Below are 5,410 nucleotides of genomic sequence, written 5' to 3' on the forward strand. Positions count from 1 at the left end.
TGCATATAAATAATATCAAATCTACTATTTTTTCATTTTTATGTATTTGTCATTCGTAATGAAATCTGCAAATGCCTCTCATCGCTTTTTGCCTTTGTACAAATAGCTTTTGAAGCAAAAAATCTGTAAAGTCTTGCTCGGTTGAGCACAAGTAGCAAAGTTCATTGACAAATTTAAATTAATAATTATTTCTTGCAACAGTATTCAGCAATTTAGATTTAATATTTTCGCAATACTTCCCATTTTGACCTTCCTCAATGCGAGTCTTTGCTTCTAAGCTGGAAAATTAGTTATTTACGCTTCAGTGAAGTTTACGACTTAAAAGTTTTTGCAATCAGCGTAGCATCTGTAGAAAAATATTCGCGAAGCTATTTTAATTTAAAGTTAAGAAAAACCATTTTATTATATGGAAATCTGAATGCAAAAAATGTGATTGGATTCACATGTGACCACAATTCAACTGCAATTTCTTAGTTATGCTTGACAAGAAAGGCTTTCGGGTCAAGCTAAGGACATTCCATTGAGCTTAAGTCCGGTGACAGTGATTCCCAAGCCCATTCATATAATTTTATGAGTCGACGTAATTTGTCATAAAGTTTTTCAATTTGGCAGTAAAAATTTAAGTGAGAAGATTTTAAATTACTGTGCTTTCGTCTGGCTTTTATAAAATTTAAAATTAATGCCGCTTTCAAACAAAAAATACGATTTAATTAGAGATTCAATTCATGGCCAGAAATAAAAAGTTATATTACTGCTGTTTTTTCACTTTAGAGCTTTCAGAAGATATGTTATTTAAAGGGTGATCCATTTCGAGGTTCCCTAATTTTTTATAGAAAAAACACAGCAATTTCAAATGTTGGTCGCGGCAATGTTTCAAGTGGCCCGTTTGTTGAGTCCAACTTTCGATGACTCGTTCGAGCATTTCGACTGGTAATTGCAGAATGTCAAGCGTGATGTTTAAACCTTACATATCCCCACAGGAAAAAGTCTAACGGTGTGATATCACACGATCTTGGTGGCAATCGACCGGCCCAAAACGTGAAATTATCTGTTCACCGAAGTGTTCTCTCAACAAATCCATTGATTGATGGGATGTGTGGGAAGTGGTGCCGTCTTGTTGAAACGAGCTTCAATTTTAGACATCAATTAGATGGTTATCATGGTCAAATAACGGTCGTCATTGACTGTTACGTTCTCATCATCATTTTTGAAGAAATACGGCCTCCTAATCACACAAAACCGTTGTTGTTTCCGGATGAAACGGCAGCTCTTGAATCCCTTTAGGTTGCTTTACGTCTCAAATGCGACAATTTTGATTGTTTACATACCCATTGACCTCATCGCTGAACAAAATTGGCTCGAAAACTTCCGATCTTTCTTGGAGCGATAAATACGCCAAGTCGTTCCATGCGTCAGTCCGAATTGCTGCGATCGACGCCGAATCGACTCTCCATAGGCTGTGTATACACTCTAAGCTACGGCTGATATACACACAGCGTGCTGGACGTGGTCTTTTTAATCGAATATTATCCAATAATGAATGCTGGGTCTCAAAATGAGTAATAGTGTTGCAAATAGTACAATTGTTAGACCGATTATGTTGACCATAAGTTGAGCAAAGCGTGCGAAACACAGATTTTACAGAACGTTGATTTTCGTAATAGAGTTGAACGATTTGTAAACGTTCTTCAGGAGCAAGTTTTTCATGATGAAATGCCAAACAATGCTGAACAAAAATAACATGACAGCTTGACACGACTCATGCCTGATGTGTCAAAAACGGTTATTGAAAAAAGTACCTCTACTTGAGTCACCCGTTAGTTCATTTTATGATATTCCACTTTTATTTCGTTTAAACAATGCATTTCAGAGGTTCCCAAACTGGTATATGTCACTTTGGCAATCATGTATGCGAAAATTAAGAAACAATTATATTTTGGGAATATAATTTCAAATTGGGTTATAGTGGTGAACCAAAGGCAAAGCCGGATCTTACTTGGAAAGCTATAAATATTGGTCGTTTGAGATTCCTAAAAAGTTTAGATATGGATCACCAGACCTTTATATATCGGCAAAGCGCTTTGAGCCTACCACAAATTAAGATAGCAAATATCAATCCCAGCAACTTCGCCAGTTTCGCCAAAAGTTTGTTTACCGAGGTGTCTCAATCTCAGTCTGACAAAAGCTTGAGAGTTGAGAAGAAAGTGTCTTATGATTCAATTACATTCAGCCTTAACCACTCACATCCAACAAGATATATATAATCTGATTGCATGTGACCCTATCGGATAGTCAGAATTTTTATACGGCGGCATAGTGAATCTTTCTAAGAGCAAATAGTTCAAATAACCTCTTATGATCCACTTTAGGCCAGAGGGATATCGCAGACGCATAAGTCTTGCTTGTTGACAAGTGGTTGCCAAGCGCACGGAAGGCCTATAGATCCAACGCCAGACCGCAAGAGGCCGGTGGTTTATCGACTCGTTGCCAATCTAATGACATAAGGGTACGGGTATTCTGTCAAGCAATCTCATCAATTTTGCAGTTTTCAGCGATTCCGTTGTGACCAGGCACACAAACAAGTAACTCGATGCTACTAATAAAAAGGTCAAATAATGGTGTGAAAGCTTGAGCGTACCCTCAGGGAGCTCAAGGTTAGTACTGAAGCTCTGTTATGGTAGTGAATGCAGAGCTCTCTGTAGGAAGTTGCAATCCAGAGTAGTACAACTATTACTCGTACTAACTTGATGGCAACCATCTTCGCTTTAAAAACACTGCGAAGGTTTGGTAGTCTGGAGCTAGATTTGAAAGTGAAGTCTTTCTCCCAACTCTGTCAAAAGCTTCGATTCATTTGAAGTAGCGGAGGATTTCAGTATGTTGCTGTTTGGAATCGTTCATATGCCCAGCTTTCCTTAATTTTATAGCAGCCTGCAATGTCCATAGGTGCTCCGTCAATCAATTTAAGTATTTCCAAACCCTAATTAATGCAATTTTCCAACAAAATGTTACAAATCATGTACAACATATACCGAACTAAATTATGGTAATATTATTTTATAGCAAGAAGATAAATTGTGCTATAAATAATACTCATTGAATCATTTATTGACAATATGCATGCAACTTAGATATGCATTTGTAAATAAACGCGCACACAAATCACACGATTCATGTGATGAGAATGAAAAATCGTTTAAGTGCAGAGCATTACAGGACTGTGAAACTATTTCCAAGCTAAGCTGAGCAAAGCTTTATTTGTTGTAGCGTAATAAATAAGCTTTAGGAGTGGTGCTAATGGCAAATATAAATAAAAATGCCTGGGATGGGCACATGCTGAGTTTTGAAGGCATGCTCCTCTAAGAATTATTTGGTGTTTCAGTGAGGTTCTGGGACGTGAATTTTCGATTAAGTTATTAACTTTTTGCTTTTAAATAATGAAAGTAAGGATGTACTTTTTTAAAAAATTCAATTTGCATAAGTTTTACAATTTTTTTTTGCCATTTTAGGGATTTTTAGTTGAGGTTTTTGGGAAGTGTTTTTTTTTTTCTCGCAACAATGTTGCTAAGGAGAGTATTATAGTTTTGTTCACATAACGGTTGTTTGTAAGTCCTAAAACTAAAAGAGGCAGATATAGGGTTATATATACCAAAGTGATCAGGGTGACGAGTAAAGTCGAAATCCGGATGTCTGTCTGTCCGTCCTTCCGTCTTTCCGTCCGTCTGTCCGTCCGTCTGTCTGTCCGTCCGTGCAAGCTGTAACTTGAGTAAAAATTGAGATATCATGATGAAACTTGGTACACGTATTCCTTGGCTCCATAAGAAGGTTAAGTTCGAAGATGGGCAAAATCGGCCAACTGCCACGCCCACAAAATGGCGGAAACCGAAAACCTATAAAGTGTCATAACTAAGCCATAAATAAAGATATTAAAGTGAAATTTGGCACAAGGGATCGCATTAGGGAGGGGCATATTGTTGACGTAATTTTTTTGGAAAAGTGGGCGTGGCCCCGCCCCCTACTAAGTTTTTTGTACGTATCTCGGAAACTACTATAGCTATGTCAACCAAACTCTACAGGGTCGTTTTCTTCAGGCATTTCCATAAATGCCTTCAAAAATGGAAGAAATCGGATAATAACCACGCCCACCTCCCATACAAAGGTTATGTTTAAAATCACTGAAAGTGCGTTAACCGACTAACAAAAAACGTCAAAACACTAAATTTTGCGGAAGAAATTGCAGAGGGAAGCTGCACCCAGGCTTTTTTTAAAAATTGAAAATGGGCGTGGCCTCGCCCACTTATGGACCAACAACCATATCTCAGGAACTACTCTACCGATTTCAATGAAATTCGGTATGTAATATTTTCTTAACACCCTGATGACATGTACAAAATATGGGTGAAATCGGTTCACAACCACGCCTTCTTCCAATATAACGCTATTTTGAATTCCATCTGATGCCTTCTCTGTATAATATATATACATTAGGAACCAATGATAATAGCGGAATAAAACTTTACACAAATACGGTATTTGAAAAATATGTAATGACGGATAATGATAAGTGATCTCGATTATCACTTTATCATGCGAGAGTATAAAATGTTCGGTGACACCCGCACTTAGCCCTTCCTTACTTGTTTTAGTTATAACATTGAAAATATTTTCTAAATATTGGTAAGCACTGTCCACCGTAAGCTACCGATAATGCAATTAAATTACATGCTTTACTGAATATTGCATATTAATTTAATTAAAGGTGGCAACTCTATAGCCTTTAATTATTTTACCGTACCTTTACATCTTTACAACGCACATGCCTCTCTTATGGATGCGTTGGGTATAAAAAAATAGCCGCCGTAGTAAAGCTAATATAAATGCAGCTATTACAAAAACAAAAACAACAACATTTTGAAATGCAGCTAGACACCAGCCATTGCAATAACAACATCCACATGTGCTGGCAGCTGGCCAACTATGTAAACAGAGCAAAAAGCTCAAAAGCTGTCAGCCGAAAAAGCTTCGCCAACAGCATTATTTGCGTTAAGACGCTCAGCTCAGCGCCACTCTTCGGCTTTTGCTGCTGTTATATGTGCAGTATGGCTGTTGGTTGGATTGCTCAATATGTTGAAGCTAAACGCCGGCGCAGCTGCTGTTACCGTTGCTTTTGTTGTTGCGGGTATTTCAAATGTTTGAATTTTGAGCTTTTTGCGGCTGCTTTGCTTTTATTTTTTACGAGTATGGATTTTTCGCAGTTGACGCCACCATTGTTACTGTTTTTATAGACAATTTTGTTGTTGTTGTTTTTGCCAATGTTGTTACTGCAGTTGGGTAAAAGCAAAAAAAAAAAACTTTTAAGTTTTTCGATTTTTATATAAAAACTATAAATAAACGTATTTGCGGCTCATTTCGA

This window comes from Bactrocera neohumeralis, chromosome 3 (genome assembly GCF_024586455.1).
Source record: "Bactrocera neohumeralis isolate Rockhampton chromosome 3, APGP_CSIRO_Bneo_wtdbg2-racon-allhic-juicebox.fasta_v2, whole genome shotgun sequence".
Taxonomy (NCBI): Eukaryota; Metazoa; Arthropoda; class Insecta; order Diptera; family Tephritidae; genus Bactrocera; species Bactrocera neohumeralis.